The following is a 17,418-nucleotide window of genomic DNA, read 5'->3' on the forward strand; positions in this document are numbered from 1 at the left end:
TGTATTGTATGGGGTGCAAGTATTTATACACACACACGCACACACACACATACACACACACACACACACACACACACACACACACACACACACACACACACACACACACACATATATATATATATATATATATATATATATATATATTTGTATATGTATATACATTAAATTTATAAAAGCGGTATCATATTCTTTTTAGTATTTTACAATTAAGTTATTGAATTATGCCATTGTTTAACGATAACTTTTCTTCCTATCCCCATGTGCTTGCAACTGCAAAAAAAAAAAAAAAAAAAATGCTTTGCAGCTTATGGGGAAAGACTGGAGGCAGAAGTCCTTGGCTTAGTCGTATATTGACCTAGCTTGGCCGAGCGGAAGTCGCTTCGGTCTTCGCCAGACGCTGAAACAAAACAGAAGGCGCTGCAGTGCATTACACATTATCGGCAGTTCTAAACACTGAGGAGTATTTTAGTGCCGCCGACGAAGTTTCCTCTCCGTCTGCGTCTGGTAGGATAGCAGAAGGGCGAATAGCCTTATCGACAGGTTCTGAAAGTATCTCGTTTAAGGTCACGTGGACTGGCTCGCAAACGACGTTTCCGTAGCTTTTCATGTCTTTGGTTTAAGAATCTAAAAGCATGATTGTGTTGTACTGAGAGTATAATGTTCCAAATTACCTTGAATATGAAGGATAACCGAAAGATATTTTTAGATACTGGGAATGTTCGAGTGATATATGTATATATTAAATGTATATATATACAGTATATATATATATATATATATATAATATATGTATATATATATAATATGTATATGCATACATTCAGTATAAAGTTTTATAGAGGTCCAGTCTTAGTGGATAACTCGTGTAGTATTACAAGAGTCCTTTCTATTTTTTTCATGTTTTATTATTATTTTTTTTTTATAGATTTATTTATGAATTTTTCATTCAAAGTGTGTGATGTCTAACCACGTTTGACAGCTAAGTCTTGGCTATTACGATTCAATTATGCTCAGCTGAGAAAAAAGTAGTGTGATAGAAAATAAGTATAAATAAATAAAATCGTAAATATTGATGGGAACGAGTTTGGAGGCATCGATTTGGCGTCCACGCGATATCAACAACGAAAAGGCGGAGTTCGTTAACTCTTCGTCGAGTTCGTGGACTCGGAAGCCCGATGTGCTGCGAAGACTTGTTGAGGTTTTCCAGGACTTGGGTTCTGAGAGGCATTTTTCAGAGCCGAGACATGTTCCTGATATCTCAGATTTTTTATTTATTTATTTATTTTTTATTATTATTATTTTTTTTTTTTTGTTCAGCATGACTTCTGGCATTTTTATTTTGATCTGTAATAAGTTCTGATTTTTTTTAGCATGACTTCTGGCATTTTTTACTTTTATTTATATCTTTAATAGGTTCTGAGAGTACGGAAAATATAATGGAACTGAAGCGACAATAGAATACAAATTTAATTTTTAATGGATAATGGACTTTGAAGGCTACCCTGTTAAAGGAACTAAGATTTTTTTTTTTTATTTATTCAGCATGACTTCTTGCATTTTTAATTTTCATCTGTAATAGCTTCTAAGAGTTTGGGACAAATACGACAACAGAATACAGGTTTTGTCCTCAATAGAAAATGGACATTGAATGTTACCATGCTGATGGGACTAACATATTCCCAAATCATCTTGACATTAATCTGAAAAATAATACTTGTATTACCCGCTTATTCTTTTAATACATTATCGTGTAATGCGTCTCTGTAGTATAAACATCGATACATGCTTCCTCGTCTAGTTTTTAAGTCTTCTAAGTATTCCTCAGGTCTCAGTCTTAAAATATAATTTCGATTCAGTTCTGCTGTCCTTGACGAGTATACTCGTGGCGTATGATTTCGATTCAGTTCTGTTGTCTATGACGAGTATACTCGTGGCGTTTGATTTCGATTCAGTTCTGTTGTCTATGACGAGTAAACTCGGCGTTATCGGAAGCAAGGTGGACTCCTATTTTGTTCGGTACGATTATCGCTCAACGATGATCATTCATGGCTCAATGATGATCGTCAAGCGATTATCTAGAGCCGGGGTTCTCAACCTATTTTCGCGTGTACCCCGTACTTATGCATTGCTATTGTTTAGCCTCCTGGAGATGACTTCAACACTAAATTTAATCGTTTTGCATCCACTATATGCTAGTGACTTTCAGTTGGTGGACCCTTTTATTGATCCTTGTGGCCCAATAGGGTTCCATGAATCACAGTTTGAGAACCCCTGATCTAGAGCACTAAGTCTTCGTTTCTGAAAGGGACTGTTTTCCTTCGAGTTGCAAAATACGAGGATTGCTTCAGCCGAACTTGCGCTAGTTATGATGCGCGTCGCCCACGATTTGCTGTTGTATGCTAATAACCACAAACAAACAAAACGTACCTTAAGTCCTGGGTTCGAATCCCGCATTCCTTTCCAATTCTCAGCAGTGACTGTTACCTGCCCCAATGGTCCAAGCACATAAGGCAAAGGTGAAGGCTTCAGCCGCAGCTAAGCGCCTCTTGTCGTGGGCTCTTCACAACCTTTTTACCTTAATGTAATTTCTGCTCCAGTCTTCGCTATAATAAAGCCTTGCGAAATATTCGTGTTATTTTCAATTTTTCAAATAGATTAAATTTTTCATACCATTGTAGATTCTTGATTGATTCAAATTCTTCTAATTTTTCTGTTGATGAATCTTCCAAGAAACCTAATCCTCCTAAAGGAATCGGCTTAAAAGGATTAATCATTTAGTAGCAAAAATGTCATTAGATCAGTAAACTAAAAGAAAATTCTATGAATATCTACTGCCTTGCTTCTGGTAAGGTCACTGGATTATGCTACTTCACGCTAAGAGAAACAATTCAAATAAATTCCTTAAATTCTTGATATGAAGAATGCTAAAACATACTAAGTTATATGAATTGTCTTTAAAAAAATAATAGAAAACCAAATAGTAGTATGACTCAGAAAAAAGAAAAAGAAAATATGAGTAAAATTCAAAGGTGCAAAAAACGCGAAGAGACTTACTCGAATCAAACACACAAATCAGGATGATTTGCAAATTGATGCTGAAGCTTGTTGAATGGAGATCAGTTTAAAACCAATGAATTACCGATGCTGACGTTTGCTGCTCGGGACCACAACGTATAAGCGGAGTCGCTCTTCTTCTCTTTCTCTCTGTCTGTCAGTCTGTCTGTCTGTATGCCTCTCTCTCTGTCTGTCTGTATGCCTGTCTGTCTGTCTGTATGCCTCTCTCTCTCTCTCTCTCTCTCTCTCTCTCTCTCTCTCTCTCTCTCTCTCTCTCTCTCTCCCTCTCCCCCCCCTCTCTCTCTCTCCCTCTCTCTCTCTCTCTCTCTCTCTCTCTCTCTCTCTCTCTCTCTCTCTCTCTCTCTCTCCCCTCCATTTCTATCATTCCCTCTCTGTTCCCTCTGTCCGTGTCCCTCCTCTTCTCTCTTTCTCCATCTCTCTTCTCTCTCTCTCTCTCTCTCTCTCTCTCTCTCTCTCTCTCTCTCTATCTCCCTCTCTATCATTATCTCTGTTCCCTCTTTCTCTCTCCATCTCCCCCGACTCTCTCTCTCTCTCTCTCTCTCTCTCTCTCTCTCTCTCTCTCTCTCCTCTCTCTCTCTCTCTCTCTCTCTCTCTCTTCTCCCCCCCTCTCTCTCTCTCTTTAATATTAGAGCTTGAATATCAAAGTTTAAAAACATTCAGCAAACAACCCAGCCCAGTTTTATTTGTACTTCAATCTAGACTTTTAGTATATTCACAGTGTTTTCTTTAATCAAGAGGGACGTATACACTTGTAGTATTTTATGAAGTAAGGTATTCATGAATGTTTACCTGCTTATGACGTAGAATTCAGGTTATGAATGTCTTTACAGTTGTAATGCGTTCTGACGTACGAACTTCCGGGTCCTAACGAGGTCGTATACAGAACGAAAACTTACAGTTCCTGCCTTCGACTGAATACAGATTTTGATTAAGTCTTCTCAGATAAATAGATTTGTCGTATGGTGTCCATACATATAAGTTCCTTTCCCATACTAAAACGATTAATCGAGATTATTTTAAGTCTGAAGGGATGAAATGTTTTCTCCAAGTTTAGGGAAATCATGTAGAATGGGCGGGAACAATTACACGGGTAATTTTAAATTCACAAAGTTAATATGTTTTGTCCGTACCAAGATGATTACACTGGTTCAGTTTCAGGCTCTTTTATTTTATTTATAGAAATTCCTCTACGTATATATTATTTTAGATAAGTATTCTTTCTGTCATAAAATAACTTCTTCTCAAACCACCTTCGTAATCGGGTAATTAGTGTGTACACATAATTGTTTGTTATTGTTTGTTTATTATTATTTGCTTGATTTTTATTTATTGTTAGTTATTTGTCAGTTTATAATTATTTTCTATTTACCTGTTTCTTTATTATCTAATTATACCTATGCATTTATTTATTTTATAATTTATATTAATATAATTTTTTTATTTTTCTATTTACTTATCATTATTATAATTTTTTCCGCATCCGACCTAGTTATGGACCAAAAGGTCTCCTGTCGGCATGCTCCTTTGTAAATCCTTTGAACACGAAAAGACGTGACACTCAAAATTCGTAATTGATAGAAACTGGCCTTCCTTATTTCTGGTGTGTTCGTCTAACTCCTGCAATATGTTTGAAATAATCTCCAATTCCCTCTGCTTAGTTCTCTATTAGCCAAGATAGTCTGACTGTTGGCTGAGTTTATGCTCCGATTTGCTTCCACTTTACCGTGGGCAATGTCACATTCCTACCCACAATGCCACTCGCTAGCGCAGTGATAGAAACGGTATTTGTTGTTCCTCGATCACCGTTTTTTAATATTTTCTCTCCCTTGTTTTGCATACAAGTCTGCTTTCTTTGAAGGTCATAGTACCTTTAAGGACTCATGTACAATATTATCAATTAAAAGATTTGAACTGACATAAAGTAATTGTTTTCATTAATATCATCAGTTTGCCATAAGCTCTCAGGAAAACTTGAATATGTCAGTACCCATTTCAAAAAATTCCGTCTGCCTGTCTGTCTGTCTGTCTCTTCTCTCCTTTCTTATTCCTCTATTTACTGTCTCCTCTCTCCTCTCTTCTCTCTCTATCCTCTCTCCTCTCTCCACTATCTCTTTTTTCTCTCCTCTCTTTTATCTCTCTTTCCTCTTTCTCGTCTCGCTCTCTGCTCTTTGTTCTCTCTCTCCCCGTTTCACTTCCCCGTTTCACTTTCCCTTTCTCTCCCCCCTTCTTTCCCTCTCTCTCTCCCGCTCTCTCTCTCCCTCTCCCTCTCTCTCTCTCTCTCTCTCTCTCTCTCTCTCTCTCTCTCTCTCCCTCCTCGCTATCCTCTCTCTCCTCTCTGTCTTCTCTCTCTCAACTCTATCCTCTCCCTTCTCTCTCTTCCCTGTCTCCTCTCTCTCCTCTCTCTTTCACTTTCCTCCCTCACTCTTTCTCTTTCTACTATATCGTTCTTTTTTCTCCTCTTTTTCCCTCTCTCTCCCCTCTCTCCCCCCCCCCCCCCCCCCCCCCTCTCTCTCTCTCTCTCTCTCTCTCTCTCTCTCTCTCTCTCTCTCTCTCTCTCTCTCTCTCTCTCTCTCTCTCTCTCTCTCTCTCTCTCTCTCTCTCTCTCTCTCTCTCTCTCTCTCTCTCTCTCTCTCTCTCTCTCTCTCTCTCTCTCTCTCTCTTTACTACAATACCCCCTAACTCTGGACTACTATCGTACTGATGCAAAGAGACATTGACAAAGCATATACATAAAACTTTTTTTTTTTTTTTTTTTTTTTTTTTCTCCGAGTGAACGAACAAACGGATGGGCAACAAACAAAATCAAGGCAGTAGCCGCCCTGGGATCCAGGCTCGCTGGTCGTTCGTCGGAGTTACCCAAACCCGTTTTACCCTCTGGTCGTGCAAGGGGAGCTTTAATGGCGCAGTTGCTCTCCTTCGTTCTTTGATTCTTATTTCTTTTCACAAGCTTCTCCGTCCCGGCCTCAGGTTCTTTGGAACACTCGTTGTTGGTTGTTTGTTGAATGTTGTTGTTGTTGTAATCTCTCTGTTGACAGAGATTCTTCATCCCTTTAGTATTGTGGTTGTACATATATGAAGCCATGGCTGATTACAAACAGTCCAGGAAAGAAACATATATATATATGTATATATATATATATATGTATATATACATATATATATATATATATATATATGTATATATACATATATATATATATACACTCTATATGTGCTTGGCTGACCAAAATAGAATGTGTGTGTGTGTGTGTGTGTGTGTGTATGTTTGTGTGTGTGCGTGCATGTGTAAGTATGTGTACGTGTTCTGTGTGTTTATGTATGCGTTTGTCAGTGTGTATATGTTTGCATGTTTGTGTGTGTATGTGTGCGTGTCTGTGTGTATACGAGTGCGTGTCTATGTGTGTACGTGTGCGTGTGTTAATTCTGACAGCCAGACCAAATGAGTGACCAACAAATCTTTGAGACATAAAACAAGCCCACGATAATGCGACAATATAGAGGAATCCATGGTTTGATATACATTACAAAAAAAATGAATATACAAGTAAATGAATAAAATGAATGATAAAATAAATGCGACCAAATGTAGGAACCTTTGGATTAAAATACAAATACCAATAAATATTTTAATGAATAAATGAATGAAAAAGTAAATGAATAGGTAAGTAAATTTTTAAAAATTGAATAAGTAATTGAATAAATGAATGAATAGATTAATTAGTAAATAGATGAATGAATAAGTAAATAAATTAAGAATTAATGAATTAATGAATGAATAAATAATAACATTGATAAACAAACAAATAAATATAAGAACAAAAATAAATTGATAGAATAGAAAATCAAATAATGAATAGAGAAATAGAAATAACAAAATGTGATTATCACCAACATCCTGGGCGATTATTTTCAATTAGGATCAAGGCTGATCTTCAGGGCCAGCTGCTGCTGCTGCTGCTGCTGATCTTCTACCTCTCTCCATCGCCTCTCCTTCTTTCCTCTCCTCTCTTTTCCCCTTCGCCCTCCCTCGGCACGGTAGCGTGTCTCCTGTCGTGTGTTGTTTGTTTGTTTGTTCTCTCTCTCGTCCACTCTTTCTCTCTTTCTCTCTCTCTCTCTCTCTCTCTCTCTCTTTCTCACTCTCTTTCTCTTTCTCTTTCTCTCTCTTTCTCTATGTGTGTGTGTTTGTGTGTGTGTGTGTGTCTGTGTATGTTTCTGTGTGTGTGTGTTCGTGTGTGTATGCCCGTGTTTGTGTACATATCTGTGTCCGCTTGTGTTTATGTGTGTCTGTTTATGTGTATGTCTGTGTGCATGTGTTTGTATGTCTGCGTTTGTGTGTATGTCTGTGTTTGTGTATACCTGTGTTTGTGTGTATGCCTATGTGTGTGTGTACACCTATGTGTGTATGTCTGTACATTTGTTTGTGTGTGTATTTCTGTTTAGTTATGTGTGTATATTTGTGTACATGTGAGCGGTTGCTTGAACTGGTTTACGAATGCTAAGAAATAGCTCTAGTCCTTTATTGATATAATTACCGCGTTTGGGTCCTGGCGCATGTCTAGTTTGGTCAAGGAGGTGTCAACTAATATAAGAGGTGAACGTGGGTTCAGGTTGTCATAGAGACGAAGGCTTGCACCTGTCTGGGTGACAGGAAATGAGAAACTTGGCTTTACGTCGTGACAAACGTGGTAAGAGGATTGGAATGAAGATTATATGTCTCTTTTGGGGATTGTCCTTGAGTTATTACAGTGTACGACCGGATTATCCCTCAAATAACATTGAAGATTTTTTTTGTTTTTTTTGCTTCCAGAGCTGTTCCTCTTTCTTTTGGGTTATTTATTTTTTGAGTGACGGAAGGGAGTTTATAAGTGTATATTTGGGTTTTGCCTTGGCTCAATGTGTCTTGCGACACTGCTTCTGACCCAGGGCAGTGGACAGGGTGCAGGGCTGAGTCTTCATCCAGGAGGTGCTAAGTTGGGAGGGAGGGTGGAGGGGTGTGGATGTTTTTCAGGGATGGAATGGGTGGGAATGATTTTATGCCTTTTCCTTTTAGGCTACCTCCCTAGTAATGGGGAAAAAGCCTTGGTATATGTATGTATGTATGTATGTATGCCTTGGCTCAAAAAAGTTTCTTATAAGTTTACTTTTTTCTGCATTTATATACCATGTGTTTATCACCCCTATCCCATTCTTCCGAAAATTTTTGATAAATTCTAAAATTGTACCCCTTCCACTTTCTTTTTCTTTCTTTTAACAAATTTAGGTCTATTTCATCACAGTATCGGGAAGGTGGAGAAAAGCCAATATTAGAGCGAGTAGTATTAAGTAATGGTACTATCATAATGTAAGAAATGAACAGAAAATGAAAGAGAGGGGATTTATGAAATTTTTAGAGGACAACATTAATTCTTGGGTACAAGAGGTAAGTATAAATGAAAAAAAATCAAATAAATATAAATGAATAAATAATAAATAAATAAATATAAAAAGACAAACAAACAAACAAACAGGAGTAGAAGATGGACGTCATAACACGTAGCTGGTGCACAAGAATTCCTCACAGGCAAAAGTCGTAAAAGAAGAAAGTAAAAGAATGTAAAGAAGGATAAACAAAAGAAAGACCTCAAGATTCGATTTGTAGTATAGTCAAACGAGGTTCAAAGAAGGAAAGAGGAATGGGGGAGACTGTGCGTGCTTGTTGGACTTGTGATCGACAGCTATTTCCCTCCCGGAAGAGAGCTCAGAGCTCATATATGACCGATCTATGGGTAATGCTGTGACCTTACACGCACGCACACACCCAACTCCCCGCCCACGAGAGTTGGAGTAACGACTCGCAGCACAGCGATACTGAAATTATTTCAGCCCTGGGCGGGATTCGAACCCGGACCACCGTAGTGGCAGCCGAGAACTCTACCACTGCACCACGAATCGTGTATGTGTGTGTGCGTGTGCGTGCGCGCGTGTCTGTCTCTATTTGTGTTTAGGTGTTTGTGTACGTGCGTACATACATTTGTACAATTACACGTACGCCATAGAGGTCATGTTATTTGTACTACATATATTTGTACATCAAGAAACAAAGGTAACCGACATCAATGACGGTATTTTTAATTCTAAACACGTTTTATATAAAAGAAACAATTTATTTTGCTTTAGTATTACAATCTTGTATTACGTCGCCGTGTGTGGTCCTTTTAGTACCAACTGGTATTACAAAATTATTATACAACCTGTGCAGAGAAACGTAGGCTCATCTAATGGAATCTATGTTATGTACACAAACATTAACAAAACCCGGAATTTTTTCTTTCTTTTTCTTTTTTTTCTTTTTCTCCACATAAGCTTTATAGAGTTTTTTAATTTCGTAATGATCAGATTTGTGGTCAAACAAATCACGATTACAGTTTTGAAATTTTGGGTGTGTGAAAATGACGTATGGTTTCTGTGATAAGTGGATAATTATATTAATCATTTCCTTGTGGTCGTGAAAGATAAGTTATTTCTTTATTAGTGAGAAATTGAAGATGCAGAAATTGTTTGCATTTCTTGGCTTAATGATCATTAATGTATAGGAAAAAGGAATATTATCTTGTATGGAAAAAAAGATAATATATTTCTTTATTAGTGAGAAATTAAAGATGCAGAAATTGTTTGCATTTCATGTATGGAAATTGATTATATGCCTTGCATTAAAAGTCTGATGACAGAAGTAAAAATAAAATTGATACGTAAAAAGAAAACAAAAAGGCACACTAAACTACTTAATCGAGACTGTTTATCAGAAAAAATATTAGTACCGTAAACAAAAGTTTAATATAAAAAACACTGAATAAAAATAAAAATAAAACCAAAGAAAAACAGGTTGTAATAGAGTATTAAAGCTAAAGACATACCTTACGAGAATAATAACTGAGATTATAATAACTAGTATATGATAAAATTTATATAAATTATGTATAGTATATAAAGTAAGAAACCCGAAAAAAATAAAGCCGGCAAGACTCAAATACTAAAGTTAGTCCTTATTATACAGAATGGCAAATTAAATTAGGCATTAGCATATGGAATCTTCATGAAAGTAGGCCATCGTCAGCTAAATTAAAACTTTACGAAAAATGAAAAGAAAAAAGAAAATCTTCAAGAAATGAAACGATAACAAAGAAATTAAAAAACAGGTGAAATGACGTTGCTTATAACAGGTGAGTCTATATATATATATATATATATATATATATATATATATATATATATATATATATATATATGTAGTATGTATGTATATGTGTATATATGTATTTATATATGTACACACATACACACACACATATATGTATATAAATATATATATAATATATATATATATATATATATATATATATATATTGTCATCCTACAAAACTAAGATACATGAAAACGTCTGGTTTCATTCAGAATATTTCTACCTAAATTCATTATACCCAAATGGTTAAACGTTTCTAGAATGTTAAAGCCCTTTGCTATGGTGCCTCGCTTTACAGACTTATTGGGCCAAAACCACGGAGCTTTATTCACTTCAAGGAGGAAAGATTATTCCAGTCGACCTCTTTCCTCAGGTCGAAGTTCTCAGTCAAGCCCATCACCTGGAAGACTTAACTTGAGCTGAAGAAAATCGTCTTCAAGCGTAAATTTAAATATATAACCTTTCTTTGCCAGCTATGAGAACATGGTTATGTTCCAAGCATACTTTAAACAAATTACTTTGTTATGGGTCGGTAAGGTTCCCGATTCAGTAGTTAATTTATACCTTGATTAACCCATTTATTGGAAGGAATAGTTCACATACACACACACACACACACACACACACACACACACACACACACACACACACACACACACACACACACACACACACACCTTGCTGTCCCGGTGTGTGGTGTGTGAGTGGTCTCAGACCTACCCAGAGATCGGCAAATAATGAGCTCTGAGCTCACTGCCGTAGGGTGGTGTCTGGCTGTCTCGACAGAGACTGCAGCAGATCCGAGGTGAATACACACACACACACACACACACACACACACACACACACACACACACACACACACACACACACACACACACACACGGAGACTCCTCTCGCAGAGAAGGTCTTAAGCTTTCACAGATTCACATAACCATGTCAACCGCTTCCGCTCTCAGAATCTTCTTCCTCTTTCTCCTCCTCCTCCCTCCTCCTCCTCCTTCCTCCTCCTCCTTCTCCTCCTCCCTTCTCTTCCCTCCTCTTCCTCTCCCTCCTACTCCTTCTTCCCTTTTCTCCTTTTTATCCTCCTCCCTCAGCCTTATCTTCCTTCTTTTCCTTCTCCTTCCGTCCTCGTCTGTCATGTCACTTCATTTTTGTTTTCTTCTCTTTAGAACCCTCCTCCTCCCACTCCTTCTCCTCCTCCTCCTCCTCCTCCCCTTCCTCCTCCTCCTCCCCTTTCTCCTCCCCCTTGTCCTCCCCTTCCTCCTTCTTCTCTTCCTCCTCCTGTACTTCCTTCTCCTCTCCCTCTTCCTTCTCGTCCTATTCTTCCTCCTCCTCCCCTGTTCCTCCTCTCTTCCTACTCCTCCTGTTCTTCCTCCTACTCCCCCTGTTCCTCCTCCTACTCCCTCTGTTCCTCCTCCTCCTCCCTCCGTTTCTCCTCCTCCTGCACCGTTTCTCCTCCTCCTCCCCCGTTTCTCCCCCTCCTCCTTGTCTCTTCCCCTCTTCCCTCGAATCCTTTTCCTCCTTCTCTTTCTCAGAATCCTCCTCCAAACCCTCCTCTTCCTCCTTCAAATGATCCTCCTCTTTCTCCTCACTCTCCTCCTCCTCTTTGGATTCCTCGTTTTTCGTCTTAACTACTTCATATTCATTCTCTTCCTCCTCAGAAAATTGATCTTCCCCACTCGAACACTCCTCTTTCTCCTCCTTCGTCTCCTTTTCCTCCTCTTCCTCCTCTTCCTCCTCTTCCTCCTCTTCTTCCTCTTCCTCGTCCTGCAACATCCGAACCCTCCTTCTGGTCCTTCTATGCCTCACTTTCGTCCCTACTCCTCCTTTTCCTCCTCCTCCTCCTACTCCTCCTCCTCTTCCTCCTCCTCTTCCTCCTCCTTGACCTTCCGAACCCTTGTTCTGGCGCTCTTATGCCTCACCTTCGTACCTTCTCCTCCTCCTCCTCTTTTTCCTCTTCGTCCTCCTCCTCCTCCTCCTCCTCCTCTTTCTCTTCGTCCTTCTCCTCCTCCTTCTCCTCCTCCTCCTCCTCCTCCTCCTCCTCCTCCTCCTCCTCCTTCTCCTCCTCCTCCAGTATCTTCCTCCCTCTGGTGCCCTTATCTCCCATCTTCGTCCCTTCTCCTCCTCTTCTCTTCCTCCTTTTTCTCCAGCTCCTCCTCTTTCTTTTCCTCCACCTCCTCGTCCTTCTCCTCTTCTTTATCCTTTTCTTCCTCCTCCTCCGGGAGACTCCACACAGAGAACTCGTTTTCCTCCACCTCCTCAACGTCCTCCTCCTCCTCCGCATCCTCCTCCTCCTCCTCCTTCTCCTCTTCCTCCTCCTTCTCCTCTTCCTCCTCCTGCTTTTATTCCTCCTCCTCTTCCTCCTGCTCTTCCTCCTTCTCCTCCTCTTCCTCCTCCTCCTCCTACGGCGGACTCTACACAGAGAACTCATTTTACTTCACCTCCACGTGCTCCTCCTCCTTTTCGCCCTCCTACTCTTCCTCCTCCTCCTCTACACAGAGAACTCATTTTCCTCCACCTCCTCAACGACCTCCTCCTCCTCCTCCGCCTCCTCCTCGCTCTCCTCACTTCCTCCCCCTCCTCCTCCACGTCCCCCTCCTCGCCCTCCTCCTCCTCCTCCAAATCCTCTTCCTCCTCCTCCGGTGGGCTTTACACAGAGACCTCCTGAGTAATAATCTCCGCCTCCAATTCGCTCTCCTCACTTCCTCCCCCTCCTCCTCCACGTCCTCCTCCTCCTCCTCCTCCACTTCCACCTCGCCCTCCTCCTCTTCCTCCTCCTCGCCCTCCTCCTCCGGTGGGCTTTACACAGAGACCTCCTGGGTAATATGCTCCGCCTCCAATTCGCTCTCCTCACTTCCTCCCCCTCCTCCTCCTCCTCCACCTCCTCACTTTCTCCCCCTCCTCCTAATCGTCCTCCTCCACGTCCTCCTCCTCCACCTCGCCCTCCTCCTCCTCCTCCTCCTCCTCCTCCTCCTCCTCCTCCTCCGGTGGGCTTTACACAGAGACCTCCTGAGTAATATGCTCCGGAAGTCTCGTGAGGCGCCGAAGAGTTTTTCCCTCTTCTGCCGCCGCCGCCCGCCCGCCCGGCCGCCACTCCCTCTCTCCGCCTCCTCCAGTTGCATCCCACCGGACCCTTCCTCCCGAGTGACTCAGCTTCTGTCCTTCCTCCCTTCAACTCTTCCTTCAACTCCTCCTTCAACTCCTCTTCGGCTGTTTTCTATGTCCTTCTTTGCTCGCCTTATCTTTTTTTTTTTTATCTTTTGTATCTTCTTTCTCTTCTCTTCTTTTATCTTCCAGACCCACTACAGTGCCCCCTCCCTGAACTCCCCTCCTATTCACCTCCAACTTCACTCCAATTTCCCTCCAACTCCCCTCCAACTCCCCTCCAATTTCTTTCCAACTCCTATCCAATCCCCCCAGTTTCCCTCAACTCCCCTCCAACTTCCACTCCAACTCCAGCTCCAACCTCCCTTCCAGCTCCCCCTCCAACTCTTCCTTCAGCTCCCCCTCCAACTCTTCCCCAACTCCACCTCCAAATCCACTCCAATTCTCCTCCAATTCTCCTCCAATTCCCCTCCAACTCCCCTCCAAATCCCTCCAACTCCCCCTGCAACCCACCTCCAAACCTACCTCCAACCCTCTCCTCCCTCTCAATCTCCCTCCTATCCCTCTCCAATGCCCTTCCACATCCCATCCACTTCCCGATCCACACTCTATATTCCATTACTCCGCACTTCCTATCCACAACCTCTTTATATCCCTTTACTCCCTCCCAAGCCCTCCACCCCTCCACACCTCCGCACCTCCACTCCACTCCTCCGCACCTCCACTCCACCCCTCCACTCCTCCGCACCTCCACCCCTCCACACCTCCACCCCTCCGTACCTCCACCCCTCCATACCTCCACCCCTCCTTACCTCCACTCCACACTTCCAACTCCTCCGCACCTCCACTCCACCCCTCTACTCCTCCATCCCTCCACACCTCCACTCCACACCTCCACCTCTCCACACCTCCACCCCTCCACTCCACACCTCCACCCCTCCACTCCACCCCTCCACCCCTCCACCCGTCCATCAGTATCCCAATGGGATCTCCCTGCGCTTGCGTTCGGTGTTCCAGACCGTCTACCTGAGAGCAAGGCACGGTTTCTTAAGCTTCGGAAGAGCGCCTTCTGGACTGGTACATGGTACCTGGAACGGAGCCTGGAATTCGACTAAGGTTCCAGATGGTTTGGACAGAGGCTATCAACGGTTTACTAAATGATAAAGCGTTCTTAGAGAAGGGAAACTTAGAAAGGGTTTGATACTGTTATACTTTGAAACCAAAGCCAATGTTTACAAATATTTTTTCTTCTTACGTTTTCTTCTGTTTTGCTGTCTCGTTATCTTTATTTTTGTCGACCACTCCACAGTTTCCCCCAAAATTGTCCTCTTCTTTCCCTCGTCTTCTTCCTCTCTTCTCTCTCCCTTCCTCATCCTCCTCCTCCTCTCCCTTTTCCTCTCTCCCCATTTTCTTTCCCTTTTCTATCCCTTATTCTTCTTTCAACCTTCTTTCCCTTTTCTTCTTTAACTCCTCTTCTTTGCCTCTTCTTCCCCTTCTTTTTCTTCCATTCTTCTTCTCCTCTTCTTCTTCCACTCTTTTTGTTCCTTTCCTCTTCTTGTTCTTTCCTATTTGTTATTTCCCTCTTCTTGTTCTTTTCCTCTTTTTGTTCTTTCCCTCTTCTTGTTCTTTTCCTCTTTTTGTTCTTTCCCTCTTCTTGTTCTTCTCCTCTTCTTACTCTCTCCGTCTTCTTGTTCTTCCCAATTCTTCTTTCCTTCTTCTTGTTCTTCTCCTCTTCTTGTACTCCCACTCTTCTTGTTCTTCCCAGTATTTGCTTTTTCACTCTTCTTGTTCTTCCCCTCTTCTTACTCTTTTCCTCTTCTTGTTCTTTCCCTCTTATTGTTGTTCCCAATTCTTGTTCTTCCCCTCTTCTTGTTCTTCCCCTCTTCTTGTTCCTCCCCTCTTCTTGTTCTTCCCCTCATTTTGTTCTTCTCCTCTTCTTGTTCTCCCCTCTTCTTGTTCTCTTTTTCATGTTCTTCCCCTCTTCTTCTTTCCCTCTTGTTGTTCTTCCTCTCTCTCTCTCTCTCTCTCTCTCTCTCTCTCTCTCTCTCTCTCTCTCTCTCTCTCTCTCTCTCTCTCTCTCTCTCTCCCTCTCTACCTTTTCTCTTACTCTCTCTTGCTCTTCTCGTACTCTTTCTTTTCTCTCTGTCTTGCTCTTCTCTATCTATCTATCTATATCTTTTTTTCTGTCTCTTTCTCTTTTCTCCCTTTTCTTCTTCTTTCTCTGTTCTTCTTCCCCCATATTTCTTTTTCCATTTTTTTTTACAATTTTCTTTTTCACTCTCTGACTAGCATTTTGTATATTTCTCTAATCTATTACCATCTTCCTTAATACTTAGTGTCCAGATACTTGGAGTATGTACATACTATTCAACATCATGAATAGACTAAACCAGGAATCATTGTGACATAAATTACGTTTTAATTTTTATTTTGGTTAACTATAGATGGTTTTGTCGGGGGAACAGGAAATCAATAGTGAAGAAGACGAAGGTCATCTTAGTTAACTTCCTGGTGATTATGTGAGTCTGGTAACGAGTCTGATCTTCCTTTTATATACATAATATATATATATATATATATATAAAATATATATATATATATATATATATATATATATATATATATATATATATAAGCAACAACAAAAACAACAACACAAAAGAAAAAATAATGATAATGATCACCCAGCTATAAGCGTTCAGCCTGTAGCCACGGAACTCTGTGTTTATGTTGAGCTCAGACCAATGTGTCTACAGAATGTTTGGATTTGTGTTCACGCGTAGCAAACCTGTTTGACCTTGAGCACCAAATAAACGGATCGTTGTGTGTGTGTCCGTGTATACGTGTGTGCGTGTGTGTGTGTGTGTGTGTGTGTGTACACATGTGTTTGATATGAGTGTGTGCGTTTGTGTGTGTGTACACACGTCTGTAATATGTGTTTGTGTGTGTGTGATATGTGTGTGTGTGTGTGTGTGTATGTATGTGTGCGCGTGTGTGTATGTGTGTGTGTGTGTATGTGTGTGCATGTGTGTGATATGTGTCTATATGAAATGTGTATATGTGTGATATATGTGTATATACGTGTCTATGTGAAATGTGTATATGTAAGTGATATATGTATATATGTGATATGTGTACGTGTGTGTGTATACTTATGCACGTGCGTGAATATGCATGTACACATCCGTCCAAGGAAAAGACATGTTTCAGTATTATTTATTCAAAACTGTCTGATCCAGTCGCTCAACTCTGAAGTTGAAGATTGAAACATTGTCGTGTATTGAGTTGACCAATCAATTCGTGATTGCTTTGAGGGCAGATAATAGGTAGAGAGGTGCGGAGAACAGACATGGACCAATCACGCTGTCCGACGGTTGGGATTAAACTCGATACTTTGACCTTTTATCTCCCGTGGACTCTGTATTGTGTGTGCGAGGGAGAGTTATTGCAATTGGCGTGTATTCTTCATGGACATGAACACACACACAGACACAGACACGCAGACACAGACACGCAGACACATACACAGAAACACAGAGACAGGCAGGCAGGGAGGAAGGGAGGCAGAGCGGCAGACCGCGCGCACGCACGCACGCACGCACACACACACACACACACACACACACACACACACACACACACACACACACACACACACACACACACACACACACACACACACACACACACACACACACACACACACACACACACACATTTAATGTATTATTGTAATATATGTAACGACTAAATGTAATGTGTACAGTACATGTAACGTGTACATATAGTGTCCCTTTAACGTGCACATAACGTGCGCATGTATCGTGTATACGTAGCATGTGCACGACACGTGTGTATGTAACGTGTATACATAATGTGCATGTAACGTGTGTACGTAACATGAACACGTGACCTGTGTACATAACGTGTACACGAAACATGTAAACGTAACATGAACACATGACGTGTGTACATAATATGTGCACATAACGTGTGCAAATATGTGCACATAA

This window comes from Oratosquilla oratoria, chromosome 32 (genome assembly GCF_046742065.1).
Source record: "Oratosquilla oratoria isolate Oo_2021 chromosome 32, ASM4674206v1, whole genome shotgun sequence".
NCBI classification, from domain to species: domain Eukaryota; kingdom Metazoa; phylum Arthropoda; class Malacostraca; order Stomatopoda; family Squillidae; genus Oratosquilla; species Oratosquilla oratoria.